This window comes from Zingiber officinale, chromosome 10B (assembly GCF_018446385.1).
Source record: "Zingiber officinale cultivar Zhangliang chromosome 10B, Zo_v1.1, whole genome shotgun sequence".
NCBI classification, from domain to species: Eukaryota; Viridiplantae; Streptophyta; class Magnoliopsida; order Zingiberales; family Zingiberaceae; genus Zingiber; species Zingiber officinale.
The window spans coordinates 19,410,720-19,430,405 of record NC_056005.1 but is presented as its reverse complement, the minus strand read 5'-3'; positions in this window follow the sequence as shown (position 1 = coordinate 19,430,405).

Here is a 19,686-nt window from a genome sequence, read left to right as displayed (position 1 = left end):
TCCATCAGTTCAAATCAATCGGGGTTACATGTCCGACCAAGAAATCAAAGGTTGATATCAAATCGTTCGGGATTACACACCCTTTTGAAATCTAAAGTTATTAGGCTTCCTTTATAAAAATCACTCGGGATCACATTCTCGCCCGGGATTCAAAATTCAATGGGAACTCATTAATCATTCAAAATTACACTCCCTGTCCGAACTCATGGTATTATGAGAGAATTCTATGATTTGTCACATATTATCATTCATGATTTCACACCCGTCTGAAGTCTAAAGTCATCAGGATTTCTTTATAAAGATCTCTCAGTATTACACTCTCAATCAAGATTCAAAGTTCAGAGGGAATTCTTTACATATATAATCCTTCAGAATTACATTCTCCCAAAGGTTACAATCATATGAAGTTCTCTATTTAAAATCGCGCTGGATTATACGTCCGACCCAGAGCACATAAATTCTATGGAGTTTTTCATATAAAATCGCTCGGGATTATACGTCCTTCGAAAGTATGGAGGTCTTTGGAATTTTTTACATACAGTCATGTCCAGATAAAAATCAAGGGGTTTATGGAAAGCCTTATTGCTCAGAATCGTATGATCAATTAAGATACCCCAATAGGAAAGCTTTTAAACAAGATAATACTTATTCTCAAGAAGCAGCACACAGATCATAAAGGTTGGAAAAACAGGTAAGTATGAATTTTTTACAAATTTACAAGTACTTAATTACGAGTCTTTACAAGTATATATTCATGCTCACTCAAAATGGCTCGTTAAATTCTCAGGTAATTCCTGGTTAAGTCTGCGACGGTTTATGAATTGAGAAGGGGGTTCACGAGATAGGTAACCACCTTCCCTTAGTTGTTGAATAACCCCTCTCATAGAATGATTTAGAGTCCCTATGACTCGACGAACATATTCCTTAACAAACGTCGGAGACCTCAAAAAATTTAAGCGCCTATCTTCCCATCGATTTTCCTCATGCTCCTTATAACTTTGAAATTCAGCTTGTAGTTTAGCAGCTTGTTCCTTGAAAGTGTCCCTTTCTGATTTAAGCTGCTCTATCTCCTTCTGGAGTGAGGATATCTCGACATCCTGAGCCTTTCTTTATTCTTGCTCTTGTAGAATAGCAAAATCTCTTGAGGCTGAATCTTGAGCCTGCTCAGAAAGAAAGACATTATAAAGCCTCTCCACTTTCTCTAAGACAATGTTTTTATGGGAAATATCTGAGATGACTTTGTCTTTCAAAGCAGTTTCCACCTGGAGGCTGGAATTTAACTGATCCACTCGCAACTCTAGGGTTTTCCTTTCAAGCTCTTTGTTTTTCAATGCTTGTTGCTCATGCTGCAATTCCTTTTTCATAGCCTCTATTTGTTGAGCCTGTCAAGTTATTTCTCTTGTAACTGAGTAAGCTCAGTGTGGGAAGGAGGAAGATTGGCTTTCAGTGCCTCTACTTGAGGTTTTAACCTACTATTGTCCCTTTCCAAAGCAATGACTAGTTTGTCTAGATGAAGACTTGAGGCAAGAAACTAAAACAATAATGCAGTTAGCAGAAAATAAGGATATGATAACAATATATAATGAAAAACACTTACGGCAACAGCTTGACGACTGTGACTGTCAACACGGTTGGAAATACTAGTGCCCCTTAACAGTTCTTGACTATGCTGCCAAGACTCGGCCAACGAGCCTTGCAGCTGTAGAAAACCATAACCAGGAGGGTCCGAAGCTTGTCCCAGTTGAGAAGGTAGACCCATAGCCTGTCTAAACAAAGGTGGGAGGACAGAAGGTGAGGATGGCCTAGTGGAAGAAGAAGGAAGAGAAAGAGAAGAAGTGGTAGAAATGGGAACAACAGAGGAAGAGCTAGAGGGGATGGAAGATGGCGGAGCAATGAAAGTGGATTCAATTGTGGGAGCACGGATAGTTGATGGTCTTGGACTCGGAGAAGATCTCCTGCAAGGGGTTCTTTTAGCTCGTGGTCCAGAATGTTGGTTAATCCTAGGAAAACGTACCGGTTCCACTGTACAAAATTTTTTTGTACAAGTGTCAAACCTTTCCTTAAATAACCTATTGTATTATTTAGAAGTTAAATTAGGAATCGCAGACGGAACTTAACATCATTGATTCCAAATTTAACTTATCTGTTCTTAATGGTTTAGATTTGAATCGCAAGCGGAACTTAACACTATTGATTCAAATCTACCTAAGTTATTAATTCTATAAATATTAATTTCCAAAATTGGCTTCCAGGATTACATGGCGAGGCACATGGTCTTCTTGGATATGGGAGCAATTACTACCGCCTAGGCAAAGCCTTTTAAGGAAAGCTAATATTTTTTTCCTTAAATAACTCTAGGTTAACCAAAAAGAACAATCGAATCACAAATTTGAAAAAGAAGAAAACACAAAATCGAAAAATAAATTTGATAAACTAGATCTAATTGCCTCTTGTATTTTGATTAAATCCAAAGAAAAATAACAAGTATGATGCGGAAGAAAAATACTAGTTATACCTTCTTTTTGTAAGCTAATGACCTCGAGATCTTCTGTCGTATTCCTCGCCTTGCCTTGGATGTCGTGTGGGCGACGATCCTCCAAGATGAACACCACCCAAAAGAGTCCTTCCTCTTCCTCTAGAATTCGGCCACCACCACCACCAAGGAGAAGAGAGCAAAGGGAAAGGGAGAAGGGAGAGGGCCGTCCACCAAGGGATCTCCAAGCAAGAGAATAAGAGTTGTGTCTCATGAAGCCCCCTCACCCATTCTTTTATATTACTTGCCCAAGGAAAATAAGTAAAAACCTTTTACAAAAAATAAAATCATCCAAGAGTTTTTTCTTTTCCCTTTTTATTTTTCCTTTTCTTTCCTCTTGATTGAATCAATCACCAATCAATGGTTGTGATCAACCCTATATGGTTTACGATTAAGTTTGGCCGGCCCCTTGCTTGGGCACGAAGCAAGGTGGCCGGCCACCATATTTAGGAAAGGAATAATAATTTTTTTATAAAATTTTACAAGAGAAAAAACTCTTATAAAATTTTACAAGCTTTCTTTCCTAAAGTAGGAGTTAAAAAAGGAAAGTTTCTAAAAATTAAAACCATGTTTTAAATTTAAAAACTCTCTTATAAAATTTCCTTTTTTAACATGATGATAGAAAATTTTAATTTTAAAACTTATCTCCCTTTTTTTCTTAAACCATGAGGATGGTTAAAAAAGGAAAGTTTTAAAACTTTTAAAACTCTATATTAAAACATGTGGCCTAATTCAAATAAGGAAAGTTTTTTTAAAAAATTAAAATCTCTCTTTTAAAACTTATAGTTTTCTACAAAGAGAAGATTTTAAAAATTCAAAACACTCCTCATATTTGAATTAATCTTGGCCGGCCCCTACAAGCTTGTTCACCTTGCAATGGGGCCGGCCCCTATAAGAGGATGTGGCCGGCCATTGCTTGGTCACCAAGCAATGGTCCGACCCCCTTCTTGGACACCAAGAAGAGCCTTACATTTGAATGGACTTGAGGCTATAATGAGGCTATGACAGGGACCTAGAGGAGAAATTGGTTTTGACCTTCCGATGAGCTTGAGTATCCCGTGCTCGCCCCGAACAAACAACTCAAGTTCATCGATAACAACTCATTCCACTAGAGAGTTATTACCGCACTACCGCACCAATCCCAAATTACATTATGGGCTCCTTCTTATCATGAGTGTGTTAGTCTCCCTGTGTTTAAGATTACGAATGTCCACTAATTAAGTAAGTTACTGACAACTCACTTAATTAATATCTATCTCCAAGAGTAGTACCACTCAATTTTATTGTCATGTCGGACTAGGTCCACCTGCAGGGTTTAACATGGCAATCCTTATGAGCTCCTCTTGGGGACATTCTCAACCTAGATAACTAGGACACAAATTCCTTCTATAATCAACAACACACACTATAAGTAATATCATTTCCCAACTTATCGGGCATATTGATTTATCGAGCTAAACCTCACCCTTTGATAAGTCAAAGAAATAAATATTAAATATATGTGCTTGTTATTATATTAGAATTAAGAGCACACACTTCTATAATAACTAAGGTTTAGTTCTTTTACTAAGTCAGTACAAAAAGAACTTACCTAAATGATCCTACTCAATACACTTAAAGTGTATCAGTGTAATTTATTAGTCAAGATAAACTAATACTTAATTACACTACGACTATTCTGATGGTTTGTTCCTTTTCATCTTAGTCGCGAGCAACTGTTTATAATTTATAGAGAACCGACAACATGATCTTCTGAGTGTGACACCACACTCCATGTTGTCTACTATATAAATTAATTGAACAATTACATTTAATAAATAAATGCAGATATTGACCAATGTGATTTTTTTATTTCAACAAATAAATGTTTACAAAAGATAGGCTTTTAGTATACACTCTAACAATCTCCCACTTATACTAAAAGAGTAAGCTGTCATATTTGTTGCCTTACATCTGATTCCCATCCCCTCCACATGCCGATCAAAAGCTTTCGCCGGAAGGGCCTTTGTGAAAGGATCTGCTAGGTTATCTTCTAATGCAATCTTGGCGACGACAACTTCTCCTCGCTTGACGATGTCTCGTATCAGGTGGTACTTGCGCTCTATATGTTTACTTGCCTTATGAGCTCGCGGTTCCTTCGAGTTTGCAACTGCACCGCTATTATCACAATAAATTGTGACGATCTTGGAAAAACTAGGAATCACATCTAAGTCCATTAGAAAGTTTCTGAGCCATACAGCTTCTTTGGCTGCCTCAGAGGCTGCCACATACTCAGCTTCCATGGTTGAGTCCGAGACGTATTTCTGCTTAACACTCCTCCATGCAATAGCTCCACCTCCTAGAGTAAAGACATATCCTGATGTTGACTTACTATTGTCTCTATCTGATTGAAAGTCCGAATCCGTGTAACCCACAGGGAGCAAATCATCTGCTTGGTAAACTATCATATAATCTCTAGTCCTTCTTAGGTAATTTAATATATGCTTTACCGCAGTCCAATGCCCTTGTCTAGGGTTACTCTGATATCTGCTAACAATGCCCACGGTAAAACAGATATCAGGTCTCGTACACAGTATTGTATACATAAGGCTTCCTATAGCTGAAGCATAAGGAACTGCCTTCATGTCCTCAATCTCCTTTGATGTCTTCGGGGACATCTCTTTAGATAAGGCCACTCCATGCCTAAAAGGTAAGAAACCTTTCTTGGAGTTTTGCATGCTAAAACGAGTAAGGATCGTATCTATATATAAAGCTTGGGATAGGCACAATATTCTTTTCTTGCGATCCCTTATAACTTTGATCCCAAGAATGTGTGCACATTCTCCTAAGTCCTTCATATCAAATTGTTTGGACAACCATACCCTTACGTCTGATAATACCTTGACATTATTGCCAATTAACAAAATATCATCTACGTATAGTACAAGAAATACCACCACGTTTCCGTTACACTTCTTGTATACACAAGACTCATCCGGACACTGAATAAATTCATATGACTGGATTACTTCGTTAAACCGGATGTTCCAAGATCTTGAAGCTTGCTTCAGTCCATAAATGGATCGATTGAGCTTACACACTAGATGCTCTTTGCCCTTTTCAATGAACCCTTCTGGTTGCTTCATATGGATGTTTTCTTCAAGACTTCCGTTAAGGAAAGCTGTCTTGACATCCATTTGCCAAATCTCATAATCCATATGAGCGGCAATGGATATGAGTATCCGAATAGACTTAAGCATGGTTACCGGTGAAAAAGTCTCCTCATAGTCGATTCCCTCTTTCTGAGTATACCTTTTCGCAACAAGCCTTGCTTTGAAGATTTCTACCTTCCCATCTATCCCTCTTTTCCTTTTATAGATCCACTTGCATCCAATGGCTTTTACACTATCAGGTGGTTCTACTAGCTCCCTGACCTTATTAGAGTACATAGACTCTATTTCAGAATTCATTGCCTTTTGCCAAGATACTGCATCTATATCTTGGAGTGCTTCATCATATGTCTGGGGATCAGGCTCATGTTTACCCGGGATCAAGTCCGAAGACTCTCCCAAAAACATGAATCTCTCAGGCTACCTTACAACCCTCCCACTATGACGAGGCACCGTCTGTGGTTGTGTATCTTGTGTGACACGTGTTGCAGTCTCTTGTGGTACTTCATTTTATACTGTTGGTACTGAAGTAGACGTGTCCTCTCTAAGTTCTTCTAGAACAACTTTACTACTGGGCGTGTGATCCATTATATAGTCTTCTTCTAAAAACTGGGCATTGGTGCTAACAATGACCTTCTGGTCTTTAGGACTATAAAATAAACCACCTTTCATTCCTTTGGGATAACCCACAAACACACAAACTTCTGTACGAGATTCTAACTTATCAGCATCTGGTTTCAGCACATATGTTGGACTACCCCAAATCCGAATATGTCTTAGACTGGGTTTCCGTCCATTCTACAATTCTATGGGAGTAGAAGATACTGATTTAGAAGGTACTAAGTTCAGAATGTGTGCTGCTGTTTCCAGAGCGTATCCCCAAAATGAATTTGACAATTCTGAATAACTCATCATCGATCTAACCATCTCCATAAGAGTCCTATTCCTTCGTTCTGTCACACCATTCTGTTGGGGTGTACCAGGTGCGGACAATTGGGATTGAATCCCGACCTCTGATAAGTAATTCCTAAACTCTCCTAAGAGGTATTCGCCACCACGATCAGACCGTAATGTCTTGATACTTTTACCTAGACGTTTCTCCACATCAGCCTTGTACTCTTTGAACTTATCAAAGCACTCAGACTTGCGGCGCATCAGGTAAATGTATCCATATCTTGAATAATTGTCTATAAAAGAGATAAAATATTCAAAACCACCTCTAGCCTGGATAGACATAGGACCACACAAATCAGAATGAACCAGTTCTAATGCTTCTTTGGCTCTATATACCTTGGCCTTAAAAGGTCTCTTGGTCATTTTACCGTCCAAGTAGGATTCACATGTTGGAAAGTTTTCCAACTCTAATGGACCTAAGAGTCCGTCGGCTACAATCCTTTGAATCCTACTTAAGTTAATATGACCAAGCCTTAGATGCCAAAGATGCATTTGGTTCATTTCCGAAGGTTCTTTTCTCTTATTAGAGTTAGAAGATGTGTTATTAATTTCCATATTTTTCTTTGTGGGAGAAATTGGATTTAAAGTATATAAATTGCCAACCAATGCACCAGAACAGATAATCACCTTATTTCTCTTTATAACCACATTGTTACTAAAAGAAACTGAATATCCATCCAAATACAGTTTAGAAATTAAAATTAAATTCTTTCTAAAACTAGGTACATAAAGACAATTTCTTAAAACCAAATTTCTATTCCTATTAAAAGACAAGTAGACGTCTCCCACTGCAACAGCCGCCACCTTAGTAGCATTGCCCATGTAGATGGTAATCTCTCCTTTAGTTACCCTTGTAAGGAATTGCAGACATGATCAGTGGCTCCCGTATCTACACACCAGGTGCTAGTAGATAACACCGCTAAACATGTTTCAACAACTACAGTATGAGATATACCTTTATTGTTTTGATTCCTATGAGGATAGTCCGCCTTCCAATGCCCTGTCTGCTTGCAAATGAAGTACTTGCCTTGCAGCTTCTTCATTCCAGCTTTCTTTCCCTGAGGTTTATTTACTCTCTTCGCTGAAAAGACCTGTTTCTTCTTCTTCTTGCCTTTCGGCTTAGAAGTAGAACCATTTTCAGCATAGTGAATCTGAGAACTTTGACGAAATATACCTTCTGCTGCCTGTAGTTCTATCAGAAGTTCCGCTAACATATACTCTCTTTTGTTCATGTTATAGTTTAGACGGAACTGCTCAAAACTTCTGGGTAGCGTTTGGAGAATTATATCGACCTGAGTTTCCCCATCAATTTCTCGTCCAAGGACTTGTATTTCATTCAGATAAGCCATCATTTTGAGGATATGATCCCTTACGGGTGTCCCCTCAGACATGGTGGTTGTCATTAGTTTTCTCATTGCCTCTTGCCTAGCAGTCCGACTCTGGTGCCCAAAGAGTTCTTTGAGATTGTTCATTATATCATAAGCTGTTGGTAAGTGATGTGCGTAGATTATATACTCTTTTATGCATGTTTTTACGCACATTTACATACTTTGAGCATACTTGATCTATGCATTTTTATACTTCTAGCTTTCCTTTTAGCATATTTACTCTTTTGGTTCGGAGATCTGCTTTTTGTGCATTTTCTGTACACAGGAGTCAATTTGGTGAAGAATCTACATCTTTGGGCATGCATTGGAGGAAACGAAGGGAGAAAGCACCGGGCCGTGTACCTCACACGGCCCTGCACTGGTATGGAGCTCGGGCCGTGTGGAGTTTGGCACCAACAGAAGAGGAAGATGACATGGCCGTGTGAACCCGGACGTGTCAAGATTTGAAGCCAACCAGAGCGAAGCCTTACAGGCGTGTGGATCTACAGGTCGTGTGAGATTTCCAGAGACCAGGAAGGCCCTAGCCGTAGCATTTCCAGAGACTAAGCGGTGTGGTCGTGTGCACCACACGTGTAGCATTTCCAGAGAGCAGAGGGTTCCGGCCGTGTGAGTCACACTGCCGTGCAGCTTTGGCAGAGAGGAATCGGACATGGCCGTGTGAATCTCACACTGCCGTGTCGTGTGGGCCCGATTCCCTCCTCTATTTAAACCCTTCTTCATGAATTGAAAGGGATCTCTCCCTTTGGGAGAAAGCAAGATTTTGTGGTTTCCTCCCATTCTTGGGAGGATTTCGGGCGTCTAAGGGAGATCTCGACGATTACGACTCCGGAGCGAGGATTGGGAAGACAAGGCTTCTTCGTAGATAAGTTTTCTCTTTCCCCCTCTTCTTGTTTTCTTGGATTGGGGATTCAAGGAATGCTTGTAATCTCTATTTCTTCGGGTTTTCTTCCTCGATTCATGGAGTAGATCTTGTATTCTAGGATTAAGGAAGTATTTGTATGATGGATTGATGTAATCTCTTATGGATTTGCCATTTTCTTGTTTCAATGACATTATCTTGCTTGTATCAATTAGATCTTGAATGATTGATGGTGATTTGTGCTTAATTCTCATTCTTGATTGATTGTTTGGATTTCTTATGGACTTTGTAAAGATAAACTCTCACTCGATCATCCGAGGGATCCACGTGACAGGTGCAAGCCCGTGTAAGGACGTTTGAGAGATAATCTTGAAGAGGAAATAGGGATATTCAAGAGAGTAGGATGGATTTTATGATTAGCTTCTTGTATCTTGATAGATTAATGAGTCGTGGGCTTCTACGTTGATATCCGAGGAAGGCATAGTAATAGGTGCACTTCTGTGTAAGGACAACATAGGTTCATGTCTAATTAATCCTATTTAGATACATTTCTCAGTCCTTAGCCGGTTGTCTATTGCAAGAGGGAACCGGCAACTTTCTACATGTTTGGTAATTGAGGGATAAGAATTGGTGAACCATTTACATTCAAGAAGTCTTACAAAGAAACCGAAACTCCTAGAATCTCCCTTTATCATAACCCAAAACTCTAAACTCTTGTTTGTTGATTTTTAATATTAGATTTGTTTACCTTTACTTTGCTTTTGAAATGATTGGATAGTTGTTTAGCTAATTCGCATTGAGGCATTTCTAGTACTTATTCCAGTCCCTGTGGATACGATAATCTTTTATATTACTTGCGACATTTCCGTACACTTGCGGAGCGTAACAGTAAGTCTTGATGCTGATGTTGCAATACATTTGACATAGATGCCAAAATGTAACACCGCGCCATCTCATCAGTTTTTACCCATTTCTTATGATACTCAATCTCCTCTGGGGTAGAGTCACCGTAAGGTGTATCAGGGCAAGCCTCAGTCAGTACAAACTTATAGCTTTCTGCAGTAAGGACAATGTCCAAGTTTCTTTTCCAATCAATATAGTTGGGACCAGTAAGTTTGTTCTCTTTCAGTATAATGGCCAGTGGGTTGAAAGTCATCCTAAGAATCACAAAATAACTTTGGGCAGGACTCTAAATTTAGAATAATATTGATTCCTCAAACAATACTATTTTAAATTAACCAACACCTTAAAACACAGTGAATTTTGTATGCCACGATAGTATGGACGTATACAAATTCAACATTTGTAAAAGGAGGGTGTAACCCATTAATTTTATTATCTTGTCAACCTAACTTTTTGACAAATAAAATTAATAGTTGGTTTCCTTCGGTCAGACAAATAATAACAGTGACTCCGATGGGGAGAATACTATTAGACGTGCCTAAGTGTATACCATTACTTGACACTAAGTCCATTAACAAGATTGTGCCCCTTCCGATGGGGAAGATCACACGCTCTTAATTAATTTCCTATAGTCATCCTAAATGGAAGTTTGATCTAGTGAACCGCAAACAAACTCATCCGATATGGAGGAAGGCACTCAGAGCCAACGCGCAAGTTTGCTTGCATCACTTACAAACCAGTAATGGAGACCGTGGAATTTATTAAAATAAATCCCTCTCCCACTTAGTTATTTAAAAATGAGGAATTTTAAACTATCCTAGCATACATCACATGCATATAAACATCACAGTAAATAAAAGCAATAAATTTGGAAATTAATTTTCCAACTATTATGGCCTTTTCCATCACTGTCTTCAGTATGCTCCATCCCTAGCTGCTGGCATCTTTAGCCACCGCCATCGAGTTGAGTCGTCGCATCCATCTTGCTTCTTATTCCGCTACGCCTCTGGTGCTCCAAAAGTACCACGCCTCGTAAGAATCCGATCTGCGACAAAAATAGATTTTTACATATATCGATCCTATATTCTACGAGGGAATGTACATGTAATCTAGATCGAAAAATAAAATTCTAAAAATAATACAGCTCCTGCTGTATTTTATACATACAATCATGCACACAAATAATGCCCTTGACATGTCCAAGGGTCCAATCACACACAATATCAATAAGCCATAATAGTTGGAGCCTGCAACCAAAGAGTTAGCACATCCTACTATTTTCCTGCCTAAATTATGTATGACATGTGCATAACCTATTTGAATTCTAAAAATACACAGAGGAAAACCCTAGCTCTGATACCAATTGTTGGTTAATCCTAGGAAAACGTACCGGTTCCACTGTACAAATTTTTTTTGTACAAGTGTCGAACTTTTCCTTAAATAACTTATTGTGTTCTTTAGAAGTTAAATTAGGAATCGCAGACGGAACTTAACATCATTGATTCCAAATTTAACTTATCTGTTCTTAATGGTTTAGATTTGAATCACAAGCGGAACTTAACACTATTGATTCAAATCTACCTAAGTTATTAATTCCATAAATATTAATTTTCAAAATTGGCATCCAGGACTACATGGCGAGGCACATGACCTTCTTGGATATGAGAGCAACCACCACTGCCTAGGCAAAACCTTTTAAGGAAAGCTAATATTTATTTCCTTAAATAACTCTAGGTTAACCAAAAAGAACAATCGAATCACAAATTCAAAAAAGAAGAAAACACAAAATTGAAAAATAAATTCGATAAACTAGATCTAATTGCCTCTTGTATTTTGATTAAATCCAAAGAAAAATAACTAGTATGATGCGGAAGAAAAATACTAGTTATATCTTCTCTTTGTAAGCTAATGACCTCGAGATCTTCTGTCGTATTCCTCGCCTCGCCTTGGATGTCGTCTGGGCGACAATCCTCCAAGATGAACACCACCCAAAAGAGTCCTTCCTCTTCCTCTAGAATTCGGCCACCACCACCACCAAGGAGAAGAGAGCAAAGGGAAAGGGAGAAGGGAGAGGGCCGACCACCAAGGGATCTCCAAGCAAGAGAATAAGAGTTGTGTCTCATGAAGCCCACTCACCCCTTCTTTTATATTATTTGCCCAAGGCAAATAAGGAAAAACCTTTTAAAAAAAATAAAATCATCCAAGAATTTTTCCTTTTCCCTTTTTATTTTTCCTTTTCTTTCCTCTTGATTGAATCAATCACCAATCAATGGTTGTGATTAATCCTATATGGTTTAGGATTAAGTTTGGCTGACCCCTTTCTTGGGCATCAAGCAAGGTGGTCGACCACCATATTTAGGAAAGGAATAATAATTTTTTTAATAAAATTTTACAAGAGAAAAAACTCTTATAAAATTTTACAAGCTCTCTTTCCTAAAGTAGGAGTTAAAAAAGGAAAGTTTCTAAAAATTAAAACTATATTTTAAATTTAAAAACTCTCTTATAAAATTTCCTTTTTTAACATGATGATAGAAAATTTTAATTTTAAAACTTATCTCCCTTTTTTTCTTAAAATATGAGGATGGTTAAAAAAGGAAAATTTTAAAACTTTTAAAACTCTCTATTAAAACATGTGACCTAATTCAAATAAGGAATTTTTTTTTAAAAATTAAAATATCTCTTTTAAAACTTATAATTTTCTACAAAGAGAAGATTTTAAAAATTCAAAATACCTCTCCTATTTGAATTAATCTTGGCCGGCCCCTACAAGCTTGCTCACCTTGCAATGGGGCCGAGCCCTATAAGAGGATGTGGCCGGCCATTGCTTGGTCACCAAGCAATGGTCCGGCCCCCTTCTTGGACACCAAGAAGAGTCTTACATTTGAATGGACTTGAGGCTATAATGAGGTTACGACAAGGACCTAGAGGAGAAATTAGTTTTGGCCTTCCGATGAGCTTGAGTATCCCGTGCTCGCCCCGAACAAACAACTCAAGTTCATCGATAACAACTCATTCCACTAGAGAGTTATTACCGCACTACCGCACCAATCCCAAATTACATTATGGGCTCCTTCTTATCATGAGTGTGTTAGTCTCCCTGTGTTTAAGATTACGAATGTCCACTAATTAAGTAAGTTACTGACAACTCACTTAATTAATATCTAGCTCCAAGAGTAGTACCACTCAACTTTATTGTCAAGTCAGACTAGGTCCACCTGCAGGGTTTAACATGACAATCCTTATGAGCTCCTCTTAGGGACATTCTCAACCTATATAACTAGGACACAGATTCCTTCTATAATCAACAACATACACTATAAGTAATATCATTTCCCAACTTATCGGGCATATTGATTTATCGAGCTAAACCTCACCCTTTGATAAGTCAAAGAAATAAAATTAAATATATGTGCTTGTTATTATATTAGGATTAAGAGCACACACTTTCATAATAACTAAGGTTTAGTTCTTTTACTAAGTCAGTACAAAAAGAACTTACCTAAATGATTATACTCAATACACTTAAAGTGTTTCAGTGTAATTTATTAGTCAAGATAAACTAATACTTAATTACACTATGACTATTCTGATGGTTTGTTCCTTTCCATCTTAGTCGCGAGCAACTGTTTATAATTTATAGAGAACTGACAACATGATCTTCTGAGTGTGACACCACACTCCATGTTGTCTACTATATAAATTAATTGAACAATTACATTTAATAAATAAATGTAGATATTGACCAATGTGATTTTTTTATTTCAACAAATAAATGTTTACAAAAGCTAGGCTTTTAGTATACACTCTAACAATGTCAGAGGAAGTAAAGCCAAGGGAAGGGGTTGAGAGAATACCGAAGTGGTGGTGGTCATCTGAGAAGCCGAAGTAGCTGAAACAATAGCAGAAGAGGAAGGAATAAGTAGACCCGACCTTATCATATTAAAAGAAAGATTGGAGACAATGTGGGTAGGGGGCATTGGTTCTTTACCTCTTTCAAAAGAAATAGGTGAAGGGACAATGGAGATCTGCACAAAAGTACCAAAAGTGTCGCGAAAGGGAACTTCCTCAGTAAGCCTGGGTTTCTTGAGTATGATAATAAAAGGTTGTTCCTCTTCCTCTTCCATAGAAGCAATAGCTTCCGCGGTTTGTTCTTCCTTAGATAATAAACCCAGAATAGAAGTAGTAGGATTAGCTTGACGAGCCTATAGCCATTTTTCTCCAAGTTTATTCAAAAAAGGCTTGGTCATAGTTGTATTCTTGTACATGAAAGCGGTAGAAGATCATCAGCTGAAACACAAGAATTGGGCGTCATTATAGAAAATAAGTAATAAATAGCCAATAAACATAGTCGAGGATGTTTAGACATACCAAAAGAGACCTCCAAGGGAGTGTTGATGCAACTTATTCCAAAGGGAAACATTAAACCCTCCACAATCAAGGCCGACAAACAAAATTTAGCCCCCTTTAGCTTGGATAAGGCAAGAGAGACAGAAGGATCATTGAGGAAGTCATCAGTGTTAGGAGCCGGGGGGAGATTGTGTATCCAGGCAATAGGAAAAGAAGGAAAAGAAGGGAGATGCATAAAGAAAAATTTATGACGCCATTCCTCTTGAGGAGGAATCCTGCTAAACAAAATAGCCTTAGGCCGAGACTGAAATTTAAAGACACCAATGTCTACTTGGCGGGGAATGAAGAAGTAATGAAAAAGATGAGGGGATAGAGGGAAATCTAGTAGTTTAGACACCCCAACAAAACCCACGGGAATAGAAAAAGACTAAGGAATAAGCTGATTAAGAGGAATATCAAAATAAATACTAACATCAGCGAAAAAGGGATGAAGAGGGAATCGGAAACCTTGTAAGGCTTGAGCCCAGAAGCTCGATATACTTCCTAAAGGAGGAAGATGCAGACTATCCTGAGGGGTAGGGCGAACTATGTAGGAAGGAAAATCATAATTCACTTGTAACTCCACCTCCTCTGGTTCTATAAGGCTAGAAGTGCACGAAAGGAACCACGCGGGGGAAGGAGTGGCCATGGCTGAATAGCAGAAGGAAGGTGAACAGGGGAAGGAGGAGAAATAGTCAGGGAGCAGAAGAGAGCGTCTTAAACCCTTGCCTTCCTCTGTGCCTTAGACCAAAAACCCTTAAACAGAAATAGAAGAAGAACGGGAAAAAGGAGAAATCTAAAGGCCAATAATAATTTGTGCAGAAATTAGGAATAAAGGAGGGTAGGAAAAGAAAAAGTGTAAACTCAATAAAGAAGAACATACGGAGACATAACTGCCATAAAAAGAGGTGAGGTCATCGAGGGATGGGATCAAATTCAAAAAGAAGGCCGAATCCCAAGGAAAGGAAGGTAAGCGTAGTAATCATCCTCGGAAAAAAGCGACAGAGTTTTTCTCTCTCTCTACATTTGATTCTAAAAGAATCAAAAAGGCATGAGGAAAATCGATCGGTTATCATAGATCGGTCGAGATTGGTGATGCTACTGTAAATCGGTCGGTTATAATAGATCGGTCGAGATTGGTGATGCTATAGTAAATCGGTCAGTTATAATAGACCGGTTGAGATTGGTAATGCTACAGTAAATTGGTCGGTTATAATAGACCGGTGGAGATTGAGAATGTTATAATGGACAGGGCGAGATTGGTGATGCTATATTAAATCAATCGGTTATAATAAACTGGTCAAGATCGAGAATGTCATGATAAATCGATCAGGATTGATGAAGGCTATAGTAAATCGGGAAAAGATGGGTGATGTTATAATATACTAGTAAACTTTAGGCTCTTATATAAATATTAATAGATTTGAAAATATAAGGAGGAGAAGCCAGTTATGAAAAGGGGATAAAATTCAGGAAGGAGGGAGTAAACCACCCTAAATGAGAAGAATAAGTATGATAGTAAGAAAAGGATAATTTTGAAACATATAAATACGAAAAGATAAAAACATGAAATGAAAATGTAAACCAGATGGTCAAACAAACTCATTAACACAAATAATTTTTAACAACAAATATGAAGGAGAAGTTTAACTTCACAGAAATAAATTAGTTTCTAACAGAAGTTGTCATGACCAGTAGCAGTTAACCTTACAATAGTCGAGATTAGGGTACATAGGCTAATCTATAGATAATTGGGGAAATAGATCAGCAGGCCTGTTGTCAATCAGCTTGCGGCGATTCAAGAAGTTAGAGGGAGGATCACGAGATAAGAAGCCTTCTTATCGCAATTGCGTTACTACTCCTTTAACTCCGACCGTATAGGCTGCCAAAATAAATTTTACAATGGGCCTATTGAATTTAGCAGAGCTGATTAGAGTTGTGGCCCGATCTTTAAAGCGATTATCTTCACCAGCTTTATACTCCACCAAAGATGTTTGAGAAGACTTCAGTTCGGTGTCTTTTATGGAAGCCTCCGTTTTAGCTGTATTCAAATAAGTATTTAAAGAAGTTATTTCTTCATCCTTTAATTGTAGAGCTTTGAGTTTGTCAGCCAGGGTGGACTCGTAATCAGATTTCAACTTGTTAGTCTCAGCGAGCAACTTCTCTAATTTGGAAGATAATTCAGCATTGACGTCTGTGGACGACTTAAATTGAGATTGAAGGCTCTTAAGCTAGGTTTCATATTGTTTCTTAGACTTTTCTGAAAGGGTGGCAGAGGATAGCTCATCAACTTGTCGCTTCAACTTCTCATTCTCATGATACAAGTTATGCGTGAGGTGAGCTAGACCCATATTGGTCATCCATCGCTATGAATATAAGAATGGGTCATAAAACAGTCATGGATAAATAATAAATGAGTAATAGCAGACATACCTTGGTTTCCTCATGTGAGAATTGATCAATTATCTCGGGAGAGGGAAGCTCTCCAAAGAGAGGATGAATTTCCTCTCGAGCAGTGGTGAAAGAGCCTTCTAGCAGTATAGGAAGAACAGGAATAGAAGAGGAAGTGGCAGAAAAAGAGGAAGTTGGGATAGAAGGGGGAGCGAAAACTAAGTAAGAAGAGGAGGAAGGAGGTAAAGACCCAGATTCTGGAACAGATAGAGGAAAAGTAAAAAAAAGTACTACCAGGGACAGTGTTGCTAGAAGAAGGAGAGGAAGAAAAAAGAAGGGAAGGATATAGATCAGCCAAAGTGGGCTTAGTAGAAGTAGGGGCAGCAGAGGCAAAACCTTCTGAGGGTGAGTCCTCAGCAGGAAGAGTGAGTCTCCTTTTAGAAGGAGGAACTCTAGTTAGTTTGCGTCCCGAGCGTTTGCCAGGGGCAAGTTCAGCAAGAAATTTTTCTAAGCTTACAGGGGATGTAAGCTCAGCAACGAAAAGAAAGGTGGTTGGTGAAGAGGCAATAGCCACTGATGAAGAAATAGTTGGCAACGTGATAGCAGGGACTCCTGCTGGAAGAATCTCAAGAACGTCAGGAGCTACTTGAGAGCTAGAAGCTTCAACTGGAAGAACCAGGGCTTCAATTGAAGGTGGCGGATTAATGGTAGCAAGAAGCTCTTGCTCTTTTGTATGAAGTTGTGCCTCTTCCAGACGTAGTTCTTCGTCAATCAAAGCAGCATAAAAACCAGCCACTACACAAAATGATATAGAATATTTTAGTTAGTAAAAATTGATAGAAAAAGAGACAAAATTTTACCTAAGGAACCGTGTATCTTAGATCTGACTGGGCTCATACCAAACAGATACAAAAGATCGCTCCGCAGCCATTTAGTAATAGAAAGACGATGACATAGCAACTTTTCACAATAAAGGGGAAAAGACAGGTGAAGATGAAACTCCTTGATATCAGGTAAGGGAGGTAAAGAAGATCTCTAAGCATGGGACCAAGGAATAGGTCTCGGAAATTTTATAAAGAAGAAGTGAGATTTCCAGGCTTTAAGAGAAGAAGGCATGTCATCAAAAAGGACCATCTTAGTCCGAGATTAGAAAAGGAAAACGCCCCGTTCTGCTAACTTTGGATAAGAAAACATGAAAATATTTTGAGGAATAGGAGGAATGTCAAGTGTACGAAGCAACATGTATAGGCCACATAAATAACGAAAGGCATTAGGCACAAATTGTTGGAGAGGAATGCCAAAGTATTGGCTTACATCAATTAGAAAAGGAGGAATGAGAAACCTTAAACCCCCTATCAACTGATCCCTAAAGAAGGTCACACAGTTAGCAGGAGGACGGTGAGGATGCTCGTCTAGTTCAGGGATTATGATGTCGTATGCCTCAAGAATTTCACATTGCATATGAATAGCAAGCCGAGCATCCTTGTCGAAGGAAGATGAAATTTGAGTATACCAAGGAGCAATCGTCTCTTCAGTCATAGATAGAAGTAAGGGTTAATGGAACGACAGATTACTTATTGAGAGCTAAAAACGAGGATCACTGGAAGACGGTGAGCGCGAGGATTGATCAAAGGTGGCAGCAAAGAAGAAACGCTAAGGTAAAGAAAAAAAGAACAAAGTTGACAAGAAGATGAAGGGTTTAAGGTTGAAGGAACATATGATGACCGTCAGATTAGAATACCTTTTTGCAACAAACACCGTTGATTATAGAAGCGCACAGGCGCTGATGTTGCACAGAAGATAAGAAAAGGCATGCGTCATATGACCACAAATAGGCATTTATGATAGACGCGACAAATCGAATCATGTAAGGGTTGGTGGCGCCTTGTCACGCGCCTCCAACATTCTCTTATCAGTGAAAAACCAATCATAATCAAGGAAATTCTGGAAAAATGGCGTAGTTTACTATGTGTAATAAAGAAGGATAGATTGGATTTGACAGACCCTGGATCGAAGACAGAAAATATGAAAGAATAATAGTCAATCACGCGTGAAGCACTATCTGAATTAATATAACTATAATAAAAGGCTAATATTGGTCAGGATAACCTTGTCTATAATAGACGGGTTAATATCGATTGGGATAACCTTGTCCATAATGGACAGGCTAATATCGGTCGGTATAAGATTGTCTACAATAGACAGGCTAATATCGGTCGGTATAACATTGTCTATAATGGATAGGCTAATATCGGTCGGTATAACATTATCTACAATAGACATGCTAATATCGATCGAGATAACATTGTCTATAATAGACGGGTTAGTATCAGCCAAGGTCAAAAGGATTCGATTGAGTATAACATACCGATTGCATTTGAGGCATTTAGCTTTATATAACTCGAAGTATGTCATCAGTTAAATAAAAACAAATAAGTTGGCATATACTCAATAGGCCAAGCCTAATTAGGTACATAATACTGCTCAAGTTATGTAACTCAACCAAACATAAATTCATGTCTAGTCAGTCAGCTGACACCTCACTCGACTAGACTTGAAGGGAAGCCCGCTGAAACATGAGTTCTCAAATTTCTTAGAAAACTTCAACCCAGCTAAAGGTAAACCCAAGACGGAGAAGTGGGAATATCTGGCCTGGCACGAGGGGAGGATGAAAAATCTTTCATCCAACGGAATTGCTCTCCCCCCTCTCTGTTTAGAAAAGCCAATGCGTTCTTTTACGCCGGAGAGAAAGTTGGAGGAGGAGTGGTCTCATGAACAAAGGAGGTGCAAACTTGTTCAAGCCCCCTCAGATAGGTCACGGAATAATCCACTTCCCACTTGAACACTTTGAGCTCTGCTTCCAGAGCATCCACCTTAGCTTGCAGACAACCGAGGCCTTGCTGCCGTGGTGACGCCAACAATTTAGTTATGTGAACCTCCTTGGTTAACGTGAGTGCTTCTGAAATCTGTTGCATCTGCAAAGCAGTCATTTCTTTGGCTTGAAGTTCTAGATCTTGATGAACTTCATTCCTCAAGGCCGTTCCCGACCGTACTTGAAACTAGGTGATCAACAGAAATACCTCTAACTCTCCTGCTAAAGAGTTAGCTAGATCCAAAGTTTGT